The sequence below is a fragment of the Peromyscus eremicus genome, chromosome 5 (assembly GCF_949786415.1).
Source record: "Peromyscus eremicus chromosome 5, PerEre_H2_v1, whole genome shotgun sequence".
In the NCBI taxonomy this organism is placed as follows: domain Eukaryota; kingdom Metazoa; phylum Chordata; class Mammalia; order Rodentia; family Cricetidae; genus Peromyscus; species Peromyscus eremicus.
The window spans coordinates 24,865,317-24,893,036 of record NC_081420.1 but is presented as its reverse complement, the minus strand read 5'-3'; the positions used below and the strand labels follow the sequence as shown (position 1 = coordinate 24,893,036).

Below are 27,720 nucleotides of genomic sequence, written 5' to 3'. Positions count from 1 at the left end.
TTCTAAGACCAGCCAACTAACTAAAAGAACAGAAAAGAAAAATACATATGAAAATGAGATGAAATAAAGACAAAGATAGCCTTTCAAAGAGTAACAAAATGAAAGACTAAAGTTTACCACAAAACTCCATCAAGACAAGATGTGACCCACAGGACAGACAAATAGACCAAAGGAACAGAGTCTTGAAACAAAACCTTGACTCTGAATGAAGTTTACACAGGAGGTCTCCATCCATCCTTTTATTTTGTTCTGTGTGCTAAAATTATATCAAAATTAAAAAAATTCGAATGAGTATAAAAATTCTAAATGCCTTGAACAATAACACACCAGAGAACACAGAAATTAAATGGACAGAAAAATTTGTGCAACTGATATGTTAATTTTTTTATTGTCTGGAAATACAAAATCTCCTGAAGATAAGACATACACATAACAACTCAGAGTGAATATTTTAATGTGTAATTAATATTCCTTTAAGATCTAAAGGCATTTTAAAAGTTAAGCCCCAGCAAAGTGTAGTGATATATTGTGTACCCCAATAAAGCTTGCCTGGGGATCAGAGGACAGAGCCAGTCACTAAATTAGACATAGAGGTCAGGCAGTGGTTGCACACACCTTTAATCCTATCACTTGGGAGACCAAGATCTGTCTGGATCTCTGTGAGTTCAAGGCTACACTGGGCTACATGAGATTAATCCATTATAGGAGAGAAAACAGAGCCAGGCAGTGGTGGCACACACCTTTAATCCCAACACTTGAGATCTCATGCCTTTGCTTGGGAAGCACACACGCCTTTAATCCCAGGAAGTAAGATGGCAGGGCAGAGAAAGGTATATAAGGCGTGAGGAAAAAGGAACTCACTCTTTTGGCAGGGGATTTCATAGGGGTAAGAACTAGTGGCTTGCTGTTCTGCCTCTCTGATCTTTCAGCTTTTACCCCAATATCTGGCTCTGGGTTTTTTTTTATTATTATTAATAAGACTGTTTAGCAATTCGTGTTACAGCAAAGTGCTCGGGAAACTTCAGTTACCCAAGGGAGGCAGAGCCTTGATTGCACTTTACAGCAGACAGCAGCTCTTATCATTGGAGGCTCAGCACTGGTTCGCGTTCACTTGTTGCTGAGATGGACTGAACGGCATCTTCAAATGGCCACAGGCTGTCATTACTACCACCTCTCTAGACCTCTCTGCTTTCAAGAATATCCCGGTGCCCTTAACTCACAGGCATGACTGCCCAGATGACTAAGGCTTTGACACCGTGGGGAGTGTTCATGGCTCTACAGGCTGCTTCTCTTCCTTCAGGAAGATAGTCCAAAGGCATCTTAAACATTTTCTTACTGGTTCATCTATGGTTCCCCATAGCACCAACTCACTTCTTAACTCGTCTCCTCCTGGCTTTGCTCTTTTTCAGCATCACAAGCCACGGTCCTCACTTAATGCACATCTCAGGCACTTGTCTACGATTTGCTTCAGGTAAACCTAAACTATAAAACATTATTCTAAAATAAAGAAGACTACCACTATATTTCAAAACCTATAGTTAATATGACTAATAGTGCCCAGAAACAAATCAGTAGCATAAGAATTTTGATCACACAGAAGTATAAAAATCAAAACTTAAGATGCTCAGTAAGAGAGCCAAGTAGAACCGGTGTGGTGGCACATCTCTAATTCTAGCACCTGGAAAGTGGAGACAGGAGAGTAGAGACTCCAGGGTCACCTTCAGCTGTCTACTGAGTTAGAGGCCAGCCCGAGCTATATGACACTCAAGCAAGCAAACAACAACAACCTAGTAATCAAACCCAATAAAAATGAAAAAGAAATTTGGATGAACACATATACAAAATAAATTGTCTAGAAAGCAAATGAAATAGTATCAATAAATTTAAAAGCATGCTCTTAGAACAATTCCAATACCAGTTGACATCTCAAAATGTATGGGGGGAATCTGATGGGGCTCTTAGATAAAGAGCCAGGAGCAATTAAGGGTAGCTGACAGAGGGGGATTTAGTTTTCCCCAGGATGAGCCTCCTAACTGGCATTCCAATACCAAGTGGTCAGCCCTAAGTAACACCAAACGTGTGTGTGTGTGTGTGTGTGTGTGTGTGTGTGTGTGTACAGAAAAAATCTCCATAAATTATAGAGGGCCTACAGGAGGCATTGTAGGGAAGAGAAGGGGTGAAATGATGTAAATATATTTTAACCAAAAATAAAAATTTGAAAAATTAGAAATTCCAGAAGATTTGGATAACAGGAAAAATTAGATAAAGAAATAGTTTAAGAAAATGTTTATTTCATCAAATATTGTGCAAGTTGAATACTTTAAATAGAATTACATGAATTTATACTAGCAATCTAAACACTAAAATAAAATGAAAAAGGAAAACATGAATTACCACACCTAACTCAAGAAATAGATACTGGAACATAATCATGGAAGAAATCAAAACAAATTTTACAAAATTATTTGTATGATATGGCTTTCTTACATGACCCAGGACTGCCTGCCTAGGGAATGGTGCAGCCCATAGTTGGCTTGGCCTTTTACGTCAACTAACAATCAAGACAGTTCTGCACAGACATGTTCACAGACCAATAAGATCTGGGCAATCCCTTAACTGAGACTCCCTTTTCAGGTAACTCCACAATGAATGAATGGAGAATGAATGAATGAATGAATGAATGAATGAATAAATAAATAAATAAATAAATAAATAAATAAATAAATAAATAAATAACCTACACTCCTCAAATCCTAGGTGACTCCAGCAAATATCTCCCAGCTTCAAACCACTATTGTTTTCTATGTCTTATGATTTCTAAATGTGAATAAATTTTTCAATTTCTTTCATAAAAATGAAATCACTGACGTTAAAATTGAAAAATGAAACAATCTACAATCCAAAGTTCACTGAGATGAAAAAGGAGTCGCCATTAGAACAAAGAACTGGAAGATGTTTACTGCTAATGTACAATGTTCTCAAAGGTCCAGATAGTACGTAAGACTGAAGAAGCCTGGGAGAGGCGAGACATTTATTTCTGAGAGGCAGAAAAAGTTACTATTGCCTGCTTATAACACAGATTTCAACACAGAAATTGCAAGAGAGCAAATGAAAAACTAAAGTTCGTTGTTTGGATGATTATCATTGATGAGACCCTGGATATAACAGTTTGAATCAGAAGGAATTGATTTTATTCTATAAGGTAATTCAGAGATCAGTGGTGAGGAATTCTAGAACACTCTGCTCCGGGTGGTGACTCAGCTCCAGGTTTCTTCTGTCCTCCATCTCCCTGTGCTTCAGAACACAGCTGGGTTAACATGTTCTGTAATGGACCAGACAGTAAATAGTCTACTTAGTGCATTTGCATATGTCTCCCTCTTTCCCCTCCCTTCTTCTCCCATTCATTCATTCATTCTTTGTTTTATAACAATTAAAAAAATGTGAAGTCATTCTTAGCTCATGGATCATACGAAACCAAGTCACAGGCCAGATTTGGCTCACAGCTGTAATTTGCTAACTGTAGCTCTGGAATGTTACTCTGTGGTTAAAGAGAATGCATCTGAAATCTCTGTTCCAGGACAGAAGCACAGACTGTTCTGCAGGTGCCTGAGTTCTACACATATCCCATCAGAGTCCCTTGGCTGTGGACAGCGGTAAGGTCAGCTGGGAAGTCTGAGCATCTTGTGTACCAGAAAAGGGAAAGGACATATTTGGATGGACAACTGCATATTTGTATTATTGGTTAAAATAAGCATTAGAAAAGAGCAAATCAAACTTCCTTAGCAATTGCTGGTTAGAAAATTTAGTGGAAAGGTATCTTTTAACTAATGGATCTAAAAACTTCTGGAAAAAAATTTAACCAGAAATGTCCAGTATCTACCTAAATGGAATAAAAAATGTTAAAAAATGTAAAAGTTGATAAATTAGAAGAAAGGCAAACTTTTTGGACGGAGAAACTGAGTATAAAATACGTAAGTATAATTTTCTTACATTATATATTATACTTCATAGAATTTGAGTGAAAATTACAACAAGAATACTCTATGAGTTTGACAAGACAGTTTTAAATGTGTCTAAAAATGAGAGAGAAAGAGAGAGACAGAGGTAAAGAGACAGAGAGACAGACACAGATTAGACTTCCCAGAAAAGAAACCTTTGAGAGAGCGGAGGGACAGCTCAGCAGTTGAGAACGTTGGCTGCTCTTGCTGAGGGCCTGCATGTCATTCCCAGCGTCCACAATGAGGTCACAGCCACCTGTAAGTCTAGTCCCAGGGGCTCTGATGCTCATCTCACCTTCACAGGCACATGGCACAGGCATACATACACAGATGCAGGTAAAACACTGATACGCATAAACCAAATAAATTTTTAGAAATATATAAAAGACACATTTGCAGAGAAATAAGAAGACAGGGAACTTGATATCCCATATATTAGTGGTATGTGCAGTCAGTCACAAGGGATTTTCATGAGAGAGAATGTAGTTGGAATAGGGAATCCCATTGTGCTTTTGAATACTTTTTAGGTGACAAGACTTGGGGAAACAGAAATCCTTGCTTTTATTTTGGGTAAAGAGATATGTTCTGAATTTTAGTTATATTTCCAACCACTCACCCTTGGGGATAGTCTTTAATTTTCTGTGCCATTTTGTCATCAGAAAATTCAAACAGTGATGTTGAACTGTGGTGGTTTGGAAGAAAATGGCCCCCAAAGGGAGTGGCATTATTAGGAGGTGTGGCCTTGTTGGAGGAAGTGTGTCACTATGGGGGCAGGGTTTGAGATCTCTTTTGCTCAAGCTTCCTTCAGTGTGACAGTCAGTTGACTTCCTGTTGCCTGCAAGATATAGTACTCTCAGCTCCAGCACCACATCTGCCTGCACGCCACCGTGCTCCCCACCACAATGATAATGGTTGGACTAAACTTCTGAAATTGTAAGCAAACCATCCTAATTAAATATTTTCTTTATAAGAATTATCGTGGTCATGGTGTCTCTTCACAGGAATGAAAACCCTAACATTAACTAAATGGCTGTGATGATGACGATGACGATAACCCAGCAGTAACAACTCACTGGTGCTTACTGTTTCCAAGTACAAAGTGCTTAAGGACATTAAGGGAGTCATTTTTTTTTTTTTACACTAATTCCAAGGGGAAGGTACCACCACCACTACCAGTGTCACCATCATCAAAACTTCTATTTGATTTTGCAGATGAGGGAAGAGGAGTTAAACCTATAACCTGCAAGATGCTGCATAGTAACAATGTGTTGGCATCAGGACCAGTGGTTCTTTAGCATGTTGAGCTAGGGACTCTTTCCTGGTACATGTAGGAAGTAACAGCACAGGTGATAAATAATAAACCTGGTATACATGGATTAGCAGAGATCAGATCCAGGCATCTGGGAGCTCCATCAGTTCAAAGGAAGGGAATGCTCTGAGTTTGTGAGGCTAGGACTGTGGTTTGTTGGTGAAGCACCGAGGAGGACAATGCTTAGCCTGTGGTAAATGGTTATCAAATGGTCTAACAATGTGATGGCCGACCATGTGACTAAAAGGTCCAGCCAAGTGCCTCTTTCTTTCTCTTTTATCTTTTTTGAAGATTTATTTTCAAGTATGTGTTTGCATGTGGTTATGTGACCATGAGTACAGGTGCCCTTGGAGGCCTGACACGGGTGCTGGGAACCGAACTCACATCTGCTGGAAGATCAGTGAATGCTTGATCACTGTGCCATTTCTGTCACCCTCAAATACTTAGATATTTATCATCCACCAAAAAATATTTATCTGCTGAGTGAGTACTTTAATATATTTCTGAATTTCAAAACTTTTGATATTCTTAAAATTTTCTAGACTTAAGACATTAGGATGATGAAAATTACAGTATGAAAAGTCTTACAGTTTTAAAAATCAGTGTTTTCTTGTCTATGATGCAACAAATTGAGTTCAGAGGTATTGAATTTGCAGAGAAATGAATAAAGGAGGTGGAATTTTAATTTGCTTTCGTTCAACAAACACTACTTTAGTCACAATGGGCTATTTCGCAGAATAATTCTAGTTGACATGTCTCATAGGTTTACATCACAACCAGTTTCTCATGATCTAGTAAAAAATTCATCAAAACAATAGAGTTCAAAGGTCAAATGCATTTTATTTGCAGTAATTGCCATAGAAGTCATTTGAGTGGTGAGTCAGTTATTTGCATCGATAATGAAGATTCCAATTCTATTATACTTTTGTGGATCTGTTAATATTTATATTAGTTCTCTGAAAAGTTTGACCAGAAATTTTTTCATGATTACACTGTTTATGATGTGGAATTGTCCCAGAAAAAACACACCATTTTGTTGACATGGACTGTCTGGTTTGCTGGGCAAAAATAATGTCACAGAAGATGAGTGATTTGTTAAGAAGTGCTCTTTATACAGAGTTTGGCCTGCTAGAGTAGATCTGCTTATATTTCAGAAGATTAGAATGCTGTTTTTACAGAACACTCGTGCTGTTTTAGATTTCTTTACGTACAGGTACAATGTGGTTTATTAACCACTTGGAAATGGCACATCTATGAAAGAGACAAGAGATATGATTTTGTCAATTCTTAGAGAGATGATTTCTTAAAATGGTAAAAGGGGTGGGGATGGTGTGGGAGTGGGGGAGAAGGAGAGGGAGAGCAAGAGGAGAAAGATTGGAAAGCTAATCCTTCATTTTCTTGTATTAGCTTCCAGTACCATCCCAAATAGCTGCCTGAGACCTCAATTTATTGACTCTAATGGAGATGGGAGAGGGAACGATGAGACCGATAGTGACATGATGTGTGGCTTCGCCGAGGTCATGGGCTTGGTTAATTCCTTTCCAGGGGGACCGAAGAGAGAAGGAGAGCGGGAAGGGTGAGCGCAGCCCATTTGTCCCTTCACTTTCAAGCTAACCGGGAACTCTCCATAATGAATGTCCCCGCTTCCGTCAAGGGCATCACTTCCATTTAACGAGCACGCAGGACGCAGACATTGCCCATGTATGAGGGTTCAGTTTGCAGCGAGCCACAAATCACATTTCATTTATCAGGCCCTACAGATGACAGGATATCACCGAATCCCTGGAGAGCCATATTCATTAAAAAGAAATCTTAAGTAATTACAACAATTAATTGACTTGAAACAGTTTCTGGTGGATAAGGTTTACATAATTCATTTGCCAGACAAAACAAGCCCGATCAGATTGGAAATGCGCTACTTAGGAGCATCCTGCTCTCTGACAATGCACCTTCACGGAAAACTGATTATCAATAAGAGCCCTCTCTTTTTTTTCCTTAAAAGAAAAGAATAATTTGTAAAAGGATAAACGGGATTGGGGAAAGGGTGGACAGGCTGGATTTTGAGTCTATAAAGTGGTTTGGCAGCACCCTTTCCCATTACTACTAAAATCAGTGAATGGAAATGCTAGTGGATTGTTTTGTTGACAGCTCTCTGTGTTTGTGGTTTGGGGAGCTATAGAGATGAATTCAGAGCAGACATCTTCTAAAAGCCTAGTCGGTTGTTTAGGGCGAGACTGGAGCCCAGTCCCCAAACCTGATGTATCTCATTGGTAGACTAGGAAACAAATGAGGGTAATTTTAAGAGAGCAAGAGAAAAAACATAGTGCATTATTTTTGAGGTTACTGTGTTTTTCTTTTGGGTTCATATAGTTCATGTTTTAATGACACATCAATAATGTCTTTAAGTGGTTGTTCACTCATCCAGGTTTTTTAAAACTTGTTTTTAACTGGTACATAAATGCATACAATTATATGTATTAATGGAGTAATGGGATATTTGGATACATTGCATATATTACGCATGCTTGAATCAAATTCAGTATTTCCATCATCCCAAATATTAGCCATTTCTTTGTGGTTTTTTTTCTAGCTTTTGGAGGTGTTTCGTACATTATTGTGATGTCCCTGGGGAGGGTTACTGAGTTATCTTGCTCTTAGGCCTCACAGGGTACACCCCAGAGTGACTGGTTTTTAAGCTTGATTCTCATGAATCAAGCTGCAGACTTTGGTATCCCTTGGGAAACTTGCTGACCATCTGAGCACAAGGTGCAGGGCTGACACACAACGTCAGGATGAGTTCCTGTCATTCACTTTTCTCATCCTAGTGAGCCAATACCAGCAACTTAAGAGAAGAAGGCTTCATTCTGGCTCCTGGTTTCAGAGAATGGAGTCTACCATGGCGGGGAAGGGGGATTGGCAGGAGCTGCTCCCGCTGTGGCAGTTGGAGTTTTGGGATGTTGCCTTTTACCTTGTAACTGAACCAAGATACCACTAGCTGCAGACATGGCTTCAAGGCCTACCGCCAGCTATCCACTTCTGCTACCAAGTTTGTACAACCTTAACCAATTGGGTGCCATGTGTTCAAACCCAGTAGCCTGTGGTGGACATTTCAGACCCAACCAATGCGCTGGCCTGCTGCTGTTCAGGCATCTCACACTACAGGGACCACTGTCCAAGGTAAAATGTTTGAAAACCTATAAATGGATGTTCAGTCTGTTGGTTTTCTCTTTTCTTCTAGAAATTAATCCATTATCCATCACTCAAGATTTCCCTTCCCCCTGTGCTACTCAGAAGGTAGCACTTCTGGAATCTGGAACTTCTGGACAAAGGTTTCAAGATTTGGCTTTCGTTCACCTGACACCTTTGTCGAAAACTGAGAGCTAGTATTACCAAACCAGGTATTCTGTTCTTGGATTCCTTGGCAACTATGATGCAGGTTTGTAACTCTCTCTCTCTCTCTCTCTCTCTCTCTCTCTCTCTCTCTCTCTCTCTCTCTCTCTCTAAGAATTGGTAATCGGTTGCTGAAGTGGTTTTATGACAGCTGGTGTAAAATCCTTCTAGATGACCCCATCCCTGTGTTTGTGGAGGGCTGTTGTGAGCTGGCTGTCTTGTCTCATTCATGTTGTGATTTTCTCACATAATAGGCAGTTTCTCTAATAGCTTAGGTATTTCCAGAATGGTGTTAAGGGCTCTGGTTCTTATTTCTGTCTCGTGTAGTGCCAGACTCACTCTAAAAGGTAAGTTCTCAGACTTTGCCTAGGCGGGCTGTGTTTCTGCTGGGCATTTGATTTGTAGAGCCTTTTCTGTTTCTGTTGTCTGCTTGGTCATATACTAAGCCTGTCGCTTAGGACTTCTGGGGCTGGCAGAGGGGCTTCCCAGGTGGGCCTCCCCTGTTCACCTTCTTTGGGGTTTTCCATTGGGATCTGGCAGCAGTTTGTGGCCATTTGTTGCCGGTAGTGCTGGGGCTAAGGAGGCTGAAGCTTGCAGGGTAGGAAGCCATCTTTCAGGCGGCCGAGTGTTGGCAGGTCTCTGGGATGCATGCTCTCACCTCTCTGTAAGGCAAAGGGTGGTAGTTTTCTCCTTTTGACTGACTCCTACTCATTCTGGTGGAGGACCAGGGGCCGTCTGGTCTCTGTCTTCTGTTGTTCTGATGTAGTCGGAGCCCCACGGGGTGCCTGGTCATATTGAGTAGGGCTTAAGACACCCTGTCGCTCTTGATGTCTCTCATTCTGGGGCCCCAAATCACAGAACTCTCATCTTTCCACCTTCTAGGATTCTCCTTTTATGTCAGCTTCAGGATTTATGGTTGTTTGGGGTAAGGAAAGAGAAAGGAAGTGGGCCTCTATGTTACAGATACATTTAAAAAATGATTACCAGTAGGAAGTCCCAAGGATCAATTGTAAAAACAAAAATAAACAAACAAAAAATCCAATTTCAAAGTAACCTCTTTGCTTTTGTTGAGGTAAATTCCCATCTAGCCAAAACATTTTTAAACTTTTAAAAGGGTATTTTTCCATAATACTATTTGGATGAAGTAAAATGTATAATTACTGTTTGCCTATTTGTATTTATATTTGAAATTCTGCATTAAAATACTATGAGGATTTGGAACGCTCTCTAATTCTGGGAGATGGAGCAAAGCGGAAATAGTTTAAAATCATTTTCTGCTTATATACCAAAGAAAGTCTCCGTGAGTTGATAACTGGTTATTCGAGACAGAAAGCACTTTCACAGTTCAGTGTCAATTTGTTTGTTTGTTTTTGAAAGCAAGGTCGGTGGTACATTGGAGATGGTTGATCAGAAGAATAAGAGAATTTCAAGAGCCTCGGACTCCTTCAGAGGGTTCCTACCTTCTGAAGATTCTGAGTATTGGAGGTAAAACCACTATTTATGTTTATTTTGCAAGGTCCCTTAAAAAACTACGGTGGTTGGTCGTGTTTGGCACATCTCCAAACAGTGGTTGGCCCTAGTGGGGAAAAAGCCCACTTCCCCAAGTGATATGTGTGTAGGGACAACCAGGAGGTGCACTGAGGCTGAGTGACATTGATGCCCAGCCCTGGCAATGATTTAAGCTAGACATTTGAAGAGACAATGAAAAATCTGAGCTGCTGAGGAGCAGGACAGGGGCTATATACACACAAAACACCAGCACTTCCTGAGAAAAGTGATGATTTTGATTTACGGCTTGGTGACAAGAAGCCTGGGGAGGAGGTGACAATTGTCCACGGATATTGAAAGACAGACTCTAGGAAGAGAAGGAGGAGGAGGAGGAGGAGGAGGAGGAGGAGGAGGAGGAGGAGGAGGAGGAGGAAGCGGCATCAGGATCCCACTGTTTGATCTGGAGGCTTACCACACTCCACAGTGGCTCTGAGTGACAGCTGGGGGCCCCCCCGGCTGGGAATAAGCATTGGCACAGCTCTGTTTATGCCCAGGGTTCCTCCTGAATGGACTGAACCTGAGGATGGAAGCTGCTCAGGAGAGTCCCGTAGGGAGGCAGCTAAGACAGGGTGCAGGAGGCAGGAAAGGTGAGGAGCAAGAAGGAAAGAAGAAAGGCGTGAAGGAACAAGAATGGGAGGAATAGAAAAAAGGGTGGGAAACGAGGAGGGAAGAAGGGAGGGGAATGGAGGGAAGGAAGAGAGGAGGAAGGGGGAGACAGAAGGGACCAAGGAAGAAAGGGATGAAAGGAAGGAGAGAGGAAGGAAGGAAGGGAAGGAGAAGAGGATGCTCTGGGGCCAGCTCCTGACTAGAGACGGTGATGTGGCTTGCCAGGATGCCTCTTCCCAGTCTAAGGATAAGTTGGAGGAAGCAGTCACTAACTTGAGGTTAGAATGGGTGAGGCGGGGGGAGAGGCTCAAGGGACAGAGGGATGTGGGCTATTGTTAACAGATTAAACGCAGAATCTTGGTCACTTGAGAAGGCTGGTAAGCTGGGTGGAGACATCTGACCTGGGGTGAGGCCAATGAGCAACCTAGCCCACAGGTGAGGGGAACAACGGCTCCTTGAGGCAGGGAGGAGTCTGGATTTGGAATACTCACAACTTTTCAAGGTCAGGATTTTTTTTTTTTTTGTTATTATTTTTTTCTCCCGCAGACAGGTTGCTAGGTAGCCCAGATTGGTATCTAATTCTTACTATAGCCAAGGCTGACCTTGAATGTTTGCTTGATCCTTTTACTTCTAACTCCCTCTGACTTGACAGATCCGTCCACCACACCTGGCTACTTCTCATGGTCTGTGAGGTGACAAGAGACTCTAGTGTGACGCCAGGGCTCAGGGACCATGCTTCGCCTAGGACAGCATTTCTCAACCTCCACGTGCATCAGAATCATGAATACCCAGCCCCCATTGGAGAGATTCTAATTCAGCAGGTCTGGGTGGGACCTAGAAGTTGGTTTTTATGATTTGTCAAACACTGTCATTCTGGGCTCACCGTTTGAGAAATGACAACTTATGAACTCAAGTCTCCGTCAGATTGACATACCTCCGAAGGATGAGGACGAAAGAATCCTAGGGAGTTCTAGAAAGCTGAGTAGACATGGCTACAGGAGGCTAGCCGTTCTCCCATGGTTGGGGTGTGTGGCTAGATTCCAGGGCATTCTCAAATAGCTGTGAAAGTGTGTGGGGATTGTTTACATGTACCCATCACTAGTTATTGAAGATTGGCTGATTTCCATGCACATTTGAATTTGTGGATGGTGGAAAGAGTGGCCTGGTCCTCGGTGTCTGAAAGGAATTTTGGTTAGGAGCCAGTGCAGAGCAGAGTTGGTGCTCTCAGCAGATGGACAACTTGGCAGTGAGGCCTGTGGTGAAACCTGAAGGTATGTGGACTTTCTTCTCCTTATTAAATCTTGCAATGGCTGTCCGTTATCCTTGGGGAACAACACAGAATTACTGAAATTGTCTGTACTGCTTCCATGGGCTGGGCATCAAGTTTTAGCACGTGTTTGTAAGTTCTCCCAGGAAACTTTATTATTAATAATCTCTCGTATTATTAGCTACTGCTACTGATTCTTTTAATATCAACCTTGGTGTCTCTTTTGGAAACTGTTCAAATGATTACAGCTTTCTCCTGCCCTTTTTATCTCGTTCTGTTCATGTCTCATAGTTGTAATTCCATGTGTGGTATTCATTTCCCATTTTCTACCCATCAGGCTAGCATTGCAGGGCTGGACAAAACTTGTCCCAGTTTTCAGGAACTTTCCATTTTGCAACTACAAATCCAGTATCCTAGGACGACCTCAGTCCTAGAGAAAGCAAGATGAATGGCCAGCCTAATATTGTTTGCTCCTAGAGCTCTTCTGTGACTGACTCTTAGCACTTGAGAGGAAGAGCATCCAGATCTCTGAGTTCGAGGCCAACCTGGTCTATATAGAGAGTTCCAGGCCAGCCAGAACTACACAATGAGACCCAGATTCAAAGCAAAAAACAACAAACCCCTCAAAATAATAATAAATAATCCCCCCAAAACACCCCTCAAACCTCCAACAAACAAGCAAACAAAAAATTTGTTTCAGGCAAAATTGAGGCATGTCTAGAGGACATAGACAGGAAGTTACTTGTCCCACACTCTGGACCCCTCTGATCTTGGTAGACATTACTAGAAGTCACCAACCAAGATGATTTTGTGGTCTGGTTCTAATCTTTCACTTTGAAACAGTACATGGGTTGTTTAAGGCCATAGTCGTGCAGCAAAGACTGTGTATAAATCTGTAGTGCTGAGCTTGGTGGTGGAGATGTCCCCATTTCTTTATTCCATAATGAGTACTTTCACATGCTCATCCTCAAATTCTCCACCCCTCCACAAGTCCACTGGTAAATTATATCCACGATTTTGAGGGAGTTTTCCAAAATTACCCAATAAAATGAAAATTTTTTGGTAGGAGTTGACCTTAATCAATGTCAGCTGAGAGTCTGAAGGGGCCTAGAGGATTGCCTTTGGCTCCAGCACAGAGGGCAATGGGCACTGGGATCCCTCCAATGTCCTGAGTTAGGCTGTGATGACATCCTCCTATGCTGGTGTTCCTTCTTCTTCTACTCCCAGGGACATGTGTCTCTGTAATGCAATGCAGTCTGTGTTCATGAAGAAATGAAGTGTGCATTCCAGGAAAAGAAATGTCTCTAGTCAAGCCCCAGTAAACAAGTGGCATTTCATCTGGAAAGTCCTTTGTAGTTGTAAATGGGCTCTTGAGTGCTTTCAATTGTCTAGGAGCGTTTATTAACACAGTATGTTTGGGGATCAGCATCAGGGATCTCAGTCTCCCAAACCATAAAATCAGAGAGCACATCTTGTTCCCATGGTGACAGAGGAAGAGCAAAAACTATCTAGACAACCAGTGGGGTTAGGGGTGGAAAGAACCACCCTAGGGGTGGCTGGTGGGCAGGTGGGTATGTGGTCAAGTCCTCCCTGACCATAAAGCAGAGACCGAAGTGAGAAGGGGGCTGATTTTCTTCTTGTCAGACTCACAATTCCCCACTCCACCCTGAAAGCAAGTCCTTCTTTCAGATTTTGAGGGGATACACTAAGCAGAGGGTGGCAAGTCTGGAGAGGAAATGGGGAAGCTGTTCAGGAGTGTTTTTACTTACTCAGAACCAATTCCACTCAAAGGTAGTAACTCCTATCTCTTCCTTGAGTGTCTTTTCCTCAAACAGCTCTGATGGAAGAAGCCAGAACAGTCTTCTGAGAGTCTTGGCCTGACGGCCAACACAAAGACAGATACTTCTCTCACAAGACTAACCTGTATATAGGGAATGGGATGGATAACCCAAACCCAAGCATACTGTTTCAGTGGCCTGTGCTACAAGTCACCCCTGCTTATATCAGCCAATATTTTATTATACCTCATGATCTTGTGGATCAGAAATATGGGCTGGTTAAGATTAATTACTATGCTGTCTCATGTGGCACTGGCTATGGTGGTTCTTGGTGATAGATTCCACTGGATTCCAGTCAGCTTTATTCACGGGGCCAGGTGCTGTGGAGGGCATGGCAAGCTGAACCATGGTTCCTAAAGATGCTTATCTCTGGAGCCTGTGAGTATTCACTCACACAGCAAGAGAGTCTGAAGATGTGATTAAGTTCAGGGTATTGACAAGAGAAGGTCATCTTGTATTCCTTGGCTATAACTGAAGTGACCTCACAAGAAGGACAAGGGCAATTTAACTACAGAGAAGATGCTCCTTTGCTGGGTTTGGAAATGGTGGAAGAAGACAAGAAGCAAAGGATAGCACAGAAGGCTATTGCTTAGAAAAGGCAAAAAAGAGACCCTCTCCTGAACCCCTGGGGGAAGGGGTGATCTGCTGACATCTCTATGGTTTGAAGAAGGAGTGAGGGTGACTTTTCTCATACCACCACTGAGGTCAGGGGTGGTGTTCTGTGAGAATCTTGTGAGATCACCTTCTTATTTGGGAAAAACATCTTATGTGGACATCCAGTTCTCTTAGCTAAATTCAAGCTTCCTCTGTGAAGAAGGTTTCCAGGGTCCTGACTATAGAATAGGTAGCTGTTGTACCAGATTCCTTAGTTATTATCATCATTATTATTTATTGCTATTTTATTAAAGTGTGTTTCCTCTACTATCCCTTCCAAGGCAAGCATCTCTAAGTCCCCATGTTCAGTGGCCTTTCATTACAGAGGGCTATTGAGTACTGATCACAACATAATGAAACAGACATAAAGTTCTTCTCATGTTAGTTTACAATTAACTTTATTACTACAACTTAAAATTCAGAAGTGATCACACTGCTACTGAAATTTAAACTTGAGTGTTAAAACTTTACAAAATTGTGTTCAATCGACTTGAAGAGGTGTAATGGCATTTGGTCTTGTCATCGGCCGAGGCAGCTGAAAAGATGAAATTCAATGTAAGCTTTTAAGTGTAAGGCACACTAGCATAGGAGGGCATGGGAAATGGCCCTGTGATAAGTTTGTTTAGTTGCACATCATAGAAAACCCAGAACAATGTCTTGTTCTCTGATTGTTTTCACTACCATGAACGGAGATGTGGGCTAGATGGAGCACTGTGGGCTGGTAGCCTCACAGTTATTTAAAGTCAATTTTTCTCTCTCCTTCCTTCCATCCCTCTCCCCCTCCCTCCTCTCATCCACTGTAATTATTCAGCTGTTCCCAGGAAGACTCCCTGAACTCCAGCCTGAAGTTCATCCCCTAGGAGGAGTGAAGGACAAAAGACACAGTGGACATGGGCCAGCTCTCCGTCATGGAGCTTCTGAGAAGCTGTCATGTACATCACTACATTTTTGTTTTGTTTTGTTAATTAGCTGAATTTCATTTCATTATTATAATGAATAGGAGAAAAATCAATGTGGAAATATTGGACATGTGCATCCGAGGAAGACCTGTTTTCTGATTGGCTTTGAGCACAGGATTCAAATGTATAAACATTAACATAGTGATGTTAAGCAAATCATGCCTTTCCTCTTTGAATATTGTTAAATTTTGTTGTAGGTGTCATGAAATTCCTTTTCTTTTTCCTAAAGTCTTTTCTGGTAAAATTGGGATATATCTTAGGTTCACTTAGGTCTTATATGCAGATATATCAGACAACTTTCTGGTAGTGACAAAAGAGAAGAGGTTTATTTGGCTCCTGATTTCAGAGATAGCAGTCTATGGTCATGTGGTCAGGATACTTTGGGTCTGTGGTAGCGCAGCACATCATATTCGGAGCATATATCAAGAGGTCACTCACCTCATGGCATGTGGGGAACAAGGAGAGGAAGGGTCTAGGAAACCAATACCCCTTCAAGGCCACTTCCATACTGACCCCCCTTTCTTTCACTACGTTCTACCTCTTCAAGGTTCCACTCCCTCCCAACACACCATGGGCTGGAGATGGAACATTTAACATATGAGCCTTTGCAGAAGATTCATGATGTAAACTGTAGCAGCTTTGAGGAACAGGGAGAAGTGTCGTGCTCAGTTTTCTCAATCATACGAATCAGGCCATCTCATCCTATGAAGTATCACTGAGTTTATGCCCTCACACCTACAAGGCAGGCCATCTCATCCTTGGGGTTCTAAGGGTTTGCAAAGCTGTTCAAACTCAGGCACAAGTGAAATCCTGATGAATCTACTTTCAAAAGATCGAATGGACTGACACATCAGGACTTCAGGAGATAACAACAGCCTGACGTGAAGGCTCTTGGGAGTTCTCCCTGTGCTATAACGGCTGGTAACCCTGAGGCTGACCGCACAAGGTGACAGTGGTTCTGTGATGTGGAAGTTTGAATGGTGGGCCTGATCAGAGAACTCTGTCACTGTCCTGGTAACTTGGCTCCTGGGTCCCTTCAGTAGGACTTTGTGAAGCCTGTGCCCAAAGGGCAGCTGGTGTCAACAATTCAAACCCATTTTCCTTCTGTCCAAATACTGTGGCAGGTCCCTGAATGCAGAACATATATGAAAATCAAGGCTTGGGTCATTTGTATCTGTTGTAAGTTGAGGGGAAAAGTCTTCCCAAATGGTTTTGTGTTAAGGAAATATATTCTTGAAGGTAATTCTTGAAGCAGTTTAAAGAAAAGAGCAATGGTAAGAGAGAGTGAGTTCAATATCGAACCCATGTTTCCTAGAAGATAGGTGTTGCCTACTTTGCCAGTAGTATTACTTAGGTGTTAAGAGGCTCAGCCCTGAGGCTAGAGAGATGGCTTAGCAGTTAAGAGCACTTACTGTTCTTCCAGACGACCTGGGTTCAATACCCAGCTCTTGCACTGCAGCTCACAATTGTGTTTAACTCCAGTTCTAAGGGAATCTGATGGCCTCTTTTGGCCTCTGTGGGTACTGCATTCATGTTATGCACAAATACACAAGCCCAAACACCCATATACAAATTATTAAAATAATTTTTAAAAAGACGTTTAAGTCTTATGTTTGGAAAATTCCTGGCAGCATTTTTGCTCCATATTTATTTCAAAGGTGGCAATGAATATATGAGTATTTTCATGACAAGGCCAGAGGTTTTCCACAAGTCGTTCTTGATATGGCCCAGCAACACAAATGAATTTTTGAATGGCTCAGATCTACCTAGCTTTCATATGGTTTGATGGACCATCTGTTCTCTGCTAATTTGGTCCCCTGAAGCTTTCTCTAGACATCTGACTAACTCTCTGGTCCACAGACAGCTCTCTTAGCATATTTAGAAGTCTGGGAATGAGGTCCAGGCAGATCTGAGTTGAAGATACAGTGGTATTTTCTAGCTTATCAGTGGTGGCAAATTTTACTGTTTGAGCAAAAGAGAAAGTTGGGACGCACTTGAACATAAGGAGAAGGCTAATTGGACTTAGGTGCATTGCTGAAGGCTTGGGTTAGTTATGCTGTTGGAAGCTGGTAAGCTATAGTAGTTTCACCAACATTATGAATTTCTGAATCCCATAAAACCCTCAATGTCTGGTCACCAAGTAAGTGACTTGTTCTCAGTGGTGCTTTGTTGACTTACTATGAGCTAGAGTTCTAGAAGAGATAAAATACAGGTGAATAGCATGGTTCCCCTTACAGTAGGCACCACCACTTCCCCAGACGTACATGTCAGAATTAAAATCACATTTGAACGGAGTCTCGCTAGCATAGCAGGCAGGCAGTGTGGCAGGTTCCTAAACAGCCTCTGAGGCTGCTGTCCACCAATCACTGAGGTGTTGCTGCAGATTCTCCACTGTTAGAACCATAAGATGAGACCGGGAATGTTCCTCAGCAAGGAAGGCCTTAAGGGGGAAGAGACAGTTCCTTATTGCAGGCTCGGGACACATTGTTCTTTTTTATCCGTGTATTTACTGAGTGTGCGTCTCAAAGTTGAGACACGTACACTTCCATAAGGAAGTTCTTTCTGTATCTATACGAGTGCAAGGGAGTCTAATTTCTTCATTAAATAAATGTCCATATCACTCATCCCATATTTTGTGTTATTTTGCTCATGCGTGGGGTGGAGACTGGGGTATGGTTCAAGCTCAGTGTGTCCTCTCCCATGGGGCCTCACCCAAGCATCTTCTTGCTTTCTGGGGATTACCACCAGGTGACTCATTAGATTGTGAGGTTAGAGAAGAAATAAGGACACTGCTGCTCAGTGTCCACCAGGAAGAGGGACATGACTCTGAGGACCTCAGGAGCACAGGCACAAGCCAAGTCAGGGTCAGAACGCAAGTTCAAGGCTAACATGAAAGTTGATAATGGCCACACACGATGTTTAGAGCCTTGCTCTGGGAGAAGAACTGCAGAAATGGAGAGGCAAGGAAAGATGGGACTGCAGTAATTCTCTTTATTTGAGGTTTCCCTTGCTATTTCATCACCTGGGGTTAACTGTGGTCTAAAAATATCAACTGCAACTGCAAAACTCTAGAAAGAAACGACTTACAAGTTTTTAGCAACTTTTTTTTTTACAGCATTTTGGTCAACTTAATGTAATTAGCTATTAGTTGTATCATTGTTAAACTTGATCATAGACATATAGGATGGAGTTGGGAGAGAGATATGGAGCTGCAGGGAGGGAATGGTCCTTGGACATGTTCAACATACATTCTATTATTGTATGACAATTCATGTATTCATTCTCAAAGAATAAATAAAAAGCAAAGTGTACAGGATAGCTACAGTTGTAACTGTACACGTACGTGGCTGTGTGCTCTCTGAAGCTCCAAGCACACATGGGAAGCTTGGAACATAACCTCAGTGGAAAAGCAGGGTCTAGGACACCTTGAGAGACAGAACAGTTTGTGAAACTCACGATATGGGAACAAAGCATGAACAGGTCTCAAATGATCAAGAAACTACAGAAGACCATTGCTGGTCCAGTGCTTTGGTTTGTACTATAAATATCCTTGAAAGGCTTGGCCACCAGCATTGACGCCAGTGGGAGACTGCAGAATCTCTAGCAAATAGGGCCCGGGGAAAGGACATTAGGCCACTATGGGCTTGTCTCTCAGGGAGGTAGCTAGTTCCTGGCTCTCTCCCCACCCCTGCCCCCTCTGCTTTCTGGCTGCTGTGTGGTGAGCAACCTTCACTGCCCGGCATGCCTGCTGTAATGCCTGAAGCTATGTGGCCAAGTGAAGGAAAACTAACCCAGCAGAGGGTCAAGATAATGCCTACTGCTCAGCTTGTCTACACCTGTCTCTCTCTAATCCTACACCCAAGGACTCTTTAGGTTCAGAGATAAATCCAAGCCAAGAGGAGGAAGCCGACACCTGCCTGTGTACTGTCACTTCATTTATTTCTACCTACATAGTTGTTTTGTTTTCATTTTTGTTGGACATTGCTCCAAAGAGTGTGAAAAGTGAAAGGCTTATAATGTGACCCCAGTGTCGTGGCAAGGGGTGTCCTTATTCTGACTTTAATCCTTACCTCTCTGCCTTCTACACCCCTTATTCCTGAGAAATGAATCATGGTTAGTTACATAAGATTACATAAGCATTCTCTTTTGGGTTTATCCCCACATTTCCAAATACATTCCCACCATTATTAATTCAAATACCAACAAAAATCGTATCCCCTTTGTCCCTGGTTTGCCCATAAGGACTTCTCTCCCTTACACCATCTCTCACTCCCCCATCTCCCTCCCACCTCAGTAACATCCTAATTGCCATTGTCTACATGCCCTGACCTTTGTGACTATTGTTCACTGCCAACCCTACTGGAGACTGCACTTATGTGTTTCTTTCTGGCAGTTTTGGGTTTTTCTTGTATGAACACCTCATTTTTTCCCTTACTCTTTTAATATGTGTATTGCTAGCATTTCTCCATTGATTCTGAAAAAACTATCTGCTCCTGTCTCACCAACAGCCTTCTGGGAGCACAGTGGAGAGAGGGGTCTGGGGGGGGGGGTCCCATTGCTTGTTCACAGACTGTTCATCAGCTTTCTACTGAAGTTGACAAAGTATCTAGGACAAGTCAAATTAAAAGGAGGAAAATTTAATTATCTCATATATTCAGTCAATGGTTGGGTGACTTCCTTGCTTTGGGCCTGGGGTGAAGCAGGACAGCATGGTGTGGGGTACGCGGTGGAACAAAGCTGCTCCCATCATGACAGCCTGGAAAGAGGAGGCTGTGGGAGGGGCTTGTCTCACATTCCTCTTCAATGGTACACCCCCACCCCAATGACCTACCTTCCACTAGGCCACAACCCCCAAAGGATCCACTACCTCACAATAGTGCCACGGACCAGAGGACAAGCATCTAACACATGGGGCCTTTGGGAAACATTCTAGACCCAAACTATAGTGAAGACTTTCCATTTTTAGGATGGTGACATCTGCCCCCTGTTGTACCTGTCGTATGGAGCTTTTCTGAGTGAGTTCAATTAAACAGTGCCATCTGCTCTGGGTAAGATATCACCCAGAGGCATTTACACGTTCTCAGTGTGGTCATTTCTTCTAGGTGGCCATGTCCGTTACCAACCTTCCAATGTTGCTAGCTTCTCCAAACTGGTTTACACAGCCCACCTCTCATTCTTATTGTCCCCATGGCCACAACTTATTTTTAATCTCATTTCTTTTACTTTAGTGACATTTTTAGGACAGGGCCAGTCTGGAGCCAGCCTGCTGTGTCACCTGGCAGTCCCCTGAGGTTTCAGGGTCAGTTGTCAGGCAGAGAGCCCCAGGCTATCCCCAAGTCCAGGCTGAAGTAGTCGGGACTTCACAGGTGGGTAGAGGGTGCTCTTGCGCCACTCCCTGGTTCCCTAGGTCTTTCTGCCTTTCTTCCTTGGACTGGGTATCAGTGTGCCCTGCACTAGAGTCTGGAGATGTGTGGGAACTCATCCAGAAGGGTCTTGCCCGTGTGTGGTTTCGTGAGGTTGTATGCTTGTGGGTGGGGGTGGGGGTAGCAGGCTGGAGCAGCATCAGGACCGATTTATCACCCTTTCAATGAAACATCAATAAAATCCACCTTCTTCTTACCTCTTTTCTTCTCTGGATCTGGGAATCAAGATCCTCTAGGCAGGTCCTCTGTGAATTGCACATCTTCCATGACGTCATCCCCTCACTGTCCACGAAGACCCGATGATGGTAGAGTCAGGTCTTTGGAACCAGGCAGGCATTTGCTTTCCACAGTAAACAGCGATGAAAAGAGGACCACATGGAAATGTCCACTTAGGAAAGGACAAGGACAGAAGAAAGACATAAAGGAGAGGTCTCTTTACCAAGTGTGAATAAGTCTTACCAATATGGTAGCACCTGCAGGGCCCCCGGTCACTCAGCAGCAGAGACCATGAAGACAACCACAGAATTAGACCCATTTCCTCCTGGGCTGCCCTACTGGGTGGGGTCGGCCATGTTGTGCGACTGCAGGAAGCATAGCTGGGAAACTGCCGCAGAGAGATTTGTAACGGAAAGGCTGACAGCGAGGGCCAGGATGATACAGTAAATAAGGTGAATGGGCTCGGCTTATTTCATTTCACAGCTGAGCTGTGTATTGCCAGATAAATCAAATCAGGGTAAACGGCTTCATCTAATAAACTGGGTCAACATATAATGTATTTGTTCAGGTTCGTACTTTCATTGATTCTCATTTGATTTAAGAAGAGATATTTCAGGTCATGTTTGAATGTCTTTTAGTATTCATGCCTCCTTCTGGTGAGGAGAGGCGGGAGGCAGGGCCACACAGCTGGGATTCTTTCTTTCTTAAAAAAAAAAAAAAATAAATTAAGTTTCCTGATTCTTGTAAGTTCTGCCTTCCGTCTTTAGGCAAGGAAGTGGGGGGAGGGTGGCGGCAAGACCACTCGGGGAGAGAGCCACGAAGTAGCAGGAGAAAGCACCCCGTGCCAGCCAGCATCTGCCTTCCTCCGTAATGTTTTAGTGATGTTTGCTAATGTATCATTCATTAACCATCAGCCACTATAAAAAACATAATCTATCTCGCAAAGTGGACATTATTATCGCATTAAATCATTTCACAATATACCTGAACCGTTCCACATGAGAGGCCTGGCCTGGCCAGGCTCGGATGCCTCCAGGCAGCTCTTCAGTAGTAATGAGATACGAGGTCTGTCTGTGATGAATACGATATTACTCGTGTCAGCGGCTGTGGACTGCACCCAGAATATTTCTTCTTACAGGTTTTTTTTCTTTCTTTTTTTTTTTTTTCCCATAGCAAAGGAACTCAGGCAAAGCACTATTAACCCAGTAAATGAAGCTCTAAAGAGCACAGAGTGTGTCCATTAGGAGACAGAATGGTGACTAATCCAATTTTTCTTGGAGGGAGGGACGGTGCTTTGGTAACATCTGGGATGCTAGGCCCTGCATTACAGATGAGGTTCTGCATTCTGTCCTCTGTGTGACTCACCCTTCTGTCTTGTCTTTCTCTGTCTTTGTCTAAGAACAGTGATGGTGCCCTCCCCTCCTCTCCCTCAACCCATCTCTTGTGAGGAAAGTCTCCTTGGAAGTGATTCAGACAATGCTCATGGCTGGACGAGAAGGTAGAAGAGGGGAGGGGGTGGGGAGGAAGAGCCTCGTGGGCAGCCTAGGACCCACGGGAGAGGAGAGAGGTAGGAGATGACGGAGCATTTGCTTTTGGCAACTGTTAAAGTCACTGCAAACCATCTGGATTCTTGGGAAATAATCTGTATTTTCCTCTCTTACGAGGGCATTCGCGTCTATTATTTCTTGGGAAAGTCTTTAAAGTGCTGAGGGAGAAACAGAACATTCCAAGTGGATGCCCCATAAGCTGGACAGATGTGGGGTGACTGCCCAGGAAGAAAATGCGAACGTAGAGTGGCGATCCTCTCCTTAACCTCACTCCGAGTCTTCCTTTCCTTTCTTCTCAAATAAGTATGTATTCTGTCTGCACTTTATTCCATGCCTGGGACAGGACACTTAAATTTCCTGGCATCATCTAGATAATAAACAGAAAACAAGTAAGAAGAAGCCAGATTCATCTGAGCTGCAAGAATGCCCCACTTAAAATCTGGTGTATGACTTACAATTATGTCCTATATAACTACACATGACCATTGGTACTTAAAAAATGCCAACCCTGTATTTCCACTTCCAAAGAGGGCATTTAATATATATTTCCATGAAGAAGAGTCTGGAGAATCAGAATAGGTATCCTTCACTAACAGGTTTATTTCTTGCAGTGGACCAATTCAGAAGAATTGCCTTTGTTTTCCACACTGAAAATTGCAAGTTAGAACCCCCCCCCCCCCCATAAAGCCTGATTCCTACTATTTCACATTACTCCAGCATATTAGCTCAGATGATGTGGAAAATGTAATTTTGAGAATACACTGGCTCAGTGTAAGTCATGATTTTGTGTCTAGCGGACGTGCCCGGGTCACCTTTCTCCTGTTGAAGTGACTCAGGACTGAGATCCTTTCAGAGACATTATTTACAGTGAATCAATTTGTCCCCCTCCCCCTGTCTCTTGCCCCACAAATTTTTCTTCTTTTTCCTCTTTGTCTTGTCAGACAGGCCTAACACCATTGATGGAGCATTTTCTTCCCAATACCCATAGTCTGTGACAAAAATCTGTGTCCCCATGATTTTTTTCAGACTATCTAAAGCCTTTATTATTTGTTTAATTTTTTTCTTCATTGCGTGAGTCTCACAGTGAGCTTTTCCTTTTCTTTTTTTAAAGCAAATGATCTGGAAAGCATAACACGATCTAGAAATTTAGAGAGGCTAAATATTTAGTGGAATATTATTCTGGATAGTTTAAGGGTAGTTATTCATCTCATTGTCCAGACAGCCCCAACAAACTGGCTTGACTTGATTTTGCTTGTGTCTTAGATTTTTTAACTTATGATGATGTAAAAGTGATAGGTATTCCATAGAAACTATTTTTGGAGTTTTGAGTCTGACCCTCTTGGGTGATGCGGGGCAGCAGCAGCCCTGGGGTCATGATGGGAAACAACGGATCCTCGGTGTCTTTGCTGCGAAGCTGTATGTATTACTAGGACATAATACTATCTCAAGTGAAGGGACACAGGGGGGTTGTTATTTATTAATTTTGTGTGTGGTGTGTGCATACTTACACGTCTGAGTGCATGTGTCCATGCTGAAGCATACAGAAGCATGCAGAAGAGGACACTGAGTGTCTTCCTCTATTATTCTCCAGTCTATTTTTTAAGACGGGTCTCTCACTGAGCCTGAAGCTCCCAGCACAGCTAAGCTAGCAGACTAGTGAGCTCCCTGACACTGGGATTAATTAAGGTATGCTGTGCTCTGCTTTTTGTGTAGATTATTGAGAGACATTATTTCATCAACATCAGTAGAACACATTGCGTGTTCTTAGTTCAAGTCAAAGCAACAGTTTTTAAAAATGGCTGTCTTACTCCTCAAAGCATTATCTCCCACGCAGCTGGTCTTTCTGAACCAGGCTTTTCTCTTCTTGCGCAAATATTTATTACTCATTGAATCATTTCTTCCCTACTTCTACAGAAAGTCTCTGTTTCATGCTTATTGGAGCGGTCCTAGGTTTTCCTGTTAGCTGTGCCTCAGTTGCTTGATGGTGACTGACCATAACATGACCTTCAGCTGCTTCAGGGATGCTTTCCACGGAACAGCTAGGGACATGCTTGATCTCAGGGTTTCTTGTTATGATAGTTCAGGATCTGTTCAGAAGATTTCCTGGGGGATATTGCATAGCTTAAGCATCACTGTATACCTGGGTCCTGTTACTGTCTGAAATACCCTGTCCTGAAGGTGGACCTGCCCCCTGTAACTCATCTCATATATATTACCCCCTTATCCAAGACCCTGTGAACACTCACCTCGGCTCATTTAGAATCTTCTCTCACACTGCACTTGCCACTGGCCTTTCTTTTCTACTCTTGCCTATATTTTTATTTTACTTAGTATATTTTTGTGGGGGCTGCATGACATGTGTGTAGTGAGTATGCATGTGTGTAGGTACTTATGTGTGTGTACATGTTTGTGTGCATGCACATGTGCACACGTGTGTGGAGACCCAAAGCTGACTTTGGGTGTCTTCCTCAGTTGCTCTTCACTTTATTTTTTGAGGCAAGATCTCTCCCTAAAGCCAGAGCTCTGCATTTCTGGCTATTCTAGCTAGCCAGCCTACCCCAGGGACCTCCTGTGTCTTCCTCCTGAGTGTTGGCATGATAGGCTGCTACTGTGCCTGCTTGGCTTTTTACCTGGGTTCTGGGCTCGGTGGATACAAATTCTGGTCCTCACGATTGGCATGCAAATGATTTATACACCGAGCCATCCCCCAACCTTATTTTATTATTAATTTTCTTGAAAGAACACTTACCAAAGGATCTACTCTCAACATTGTTTTACACACAATGTAGTATTGTTAGCTACCTGCATGTTATGCAGCAACCACACTTATTAGTCTTGCTTGACGGAAACTTTATGATTTTTGACCCCACTCTCTTCTCCTCCCAGCCGTGGCCACCTACTATGCTACTCCTTGATTCTGTGGCTTTGACAATCTTAGAAGCCTTTACATGACTGGAGTTGAGCATTATTTTTCTTTCTGTTGCTGGTTCATCTCACTTAGCATAATGTCCCTCACCATCAGGAAACACAAATCAAACTAATGAGGAGATACCACCTCATGCATCTGTTACAAAATGCCGGGATGGTTCTTATAAAAAAAGACAAGAGGTAGTAGACTTGGGTTAGACTGTAGAGAAACCGGGACACTTATGCGCAGTTGGTGGTTATGGGAACTGTTCATGAAAACGGCATTGAGAGGCTTCAAAAAACTGAAAAATAGAACAACCCTATGACCTGCCATCCTGCTCTGGATATGTACTCAGAACATTAACATTGGAGTACCAAGGGTTTATCTGAGCATCCAGTGCACTGCAGCACCACTTCCAGTGTGGAAAACATAAAAGTGTGTTAATAGATGATACATGAATAAAAGAAGCAATGGCACATCACTCTAAAGGAATTAGATGATCAGTGTTAATCCTTCCATATAAGTAAGTGAGCCTCAGGGGTGCTGTGAGATCTGTAAATGGTTTGGAGCTTATGTTGGGGACTTAGAGACATTGGTCTTGAGTTGACTCCTGCTTCCCAAGGTGGAACTGAGCATGGCACAGACACCTCCCATAGTCTGCTCCCTGTTAAGCAGGTGTCTCTAGCTGCACATTAGAACTACCTGGGAACTTTCTAACAATCTGAGGCAAGGACTCTTCCCTGAGAGATTTATGTCTAGGAATGAGTTAGGACTGAGAAGCCACACGGTGAGTGACCTGGGTCCTTCGTGTGCTACTCAACTGCCTTTGACTCTCCCAGGAGCAGTACTGTCAAGTCTTCATTCCCCATCTATGATAGAGCTGTCGGAAGCTTGGAAGAATCCTAGATAAATATCCATGAAATGTTTTCCAGTCCCCAGTTTACCAACACAATGTAAAAGAAAATGAGACTGTTTTGTTGGACTATATCTCAGCGAATTCACACTTTCAAGTAGTAAAATGTGAATAACAAAATTGTAACCTTGTCTAAATGCACAGTTCTGAGGTAGTATGTTCACCTTGGTGAGTAACCATACATTCCCAGAACTTTCCATGCCCCAAGTTCAATCTCCAGTTTCCTTTCTTCCAGCTTTCAGTAACCCCCATCCCACTTTCTGTGACTCGGAGTCGTTCTCAGACCCTTATGTGAGCAGGAGTATTTGCCCTTTTGTGACTGGCTTATTTCACTGAGCATAGTGTTCTCGGTGTCCACTCATGCTTTGCGAAATAACTCACCTATTTTCATACATGGTCACTAACTTCAGAGAACATCAATTTCCGTTAGGTGGCATTTTACACAAAGACATAGATCTGATGGCTAATCTTTATTGTTAACTTGACTGCTGCATCTGGAGTCAACTGAAACACAAGCCTGTGGAACTCCTGTAAGTGAGGGATTTTCTGGATCAGATTATTTGAAGCAGAAAGATGCACCTTAAATGTGGGTGGCATCTTCTATTTGGAGTCCAGCTGAAAGAACGTGGAAAAAGGAAACTGCTTTTTGCCTGCTTGCCCTCACTCTTACTTGCAAGTTCATCTATCCTATAAATGTGCTGTTCATTCTCATATGTCAGAATAAACTTCTTTGGGATTCCAATGTAGACTGGACACCAGCAGCTCTCCAGGAATCCTCCAGGCCTTCAGTATCAGATTGAGACAGCTGAGACATCAATCCATGGGACTGTCATTGTTGGACTACTTGGACAGCCTCCTGTAAGCCAACCTAATAAATGCATTCTATCTATTCTGTTCCTAAGAGAACCCTGACCAATACAGCTTGTGATATCAGAAGTGCTTCCAGAGAAGCTGGATTGTGAGAATGAGTTTCTTCAAAGGGCTTGGTGGTAGCTGGAGCTGGCTCTCTCCTTTGCCTCTGGGCGTGCCTATGGGATATTACCTTGTGGAGATTTGTTGCTATGCCTAGTACCCACCACCATACGTGCCATGTCACCCAGGAGGGCCTCTGAGGGTGTGGTAAGGCGGAAAGGACTTAGGACAA

At 42.8% G+C, this 27,720-nt stretch overlaps 1 long non-coding RNA gene across 3 annotated transcripts in view; it reads left to right on the top strand.

The window, feature by feature from the left end:
- The window catches only part of LOC131911196 (uncharacterized), a 29,939-nt gene extending 14,214 nt beyond the window's left edge, over nt 1-15,725 (top strand). Inside the window, exons 5-7 of one of the 3 annotated variants that reach the window (XR_009379292.1) lie at nt 3,578-3,971; nt 6,715-6,883; nt 15,422-15,725. This is a non-coding gene — a long non-coding RNA (uncharacterized LOC131911196). Of the gene's footprint in view, nt 1-3,577; nt 3,972-6,714; nt 6,884-8,132; nt 8,479-15,421 lie in introns of those variants that run through there. The other 2 variants (XR_009379291.1, XR_009379293.1) reach the window with 2 other exon arrangements.
- The last annotated feature ends 11,995 nt before the right edge of the window (nt 15,726-27,720 follow it).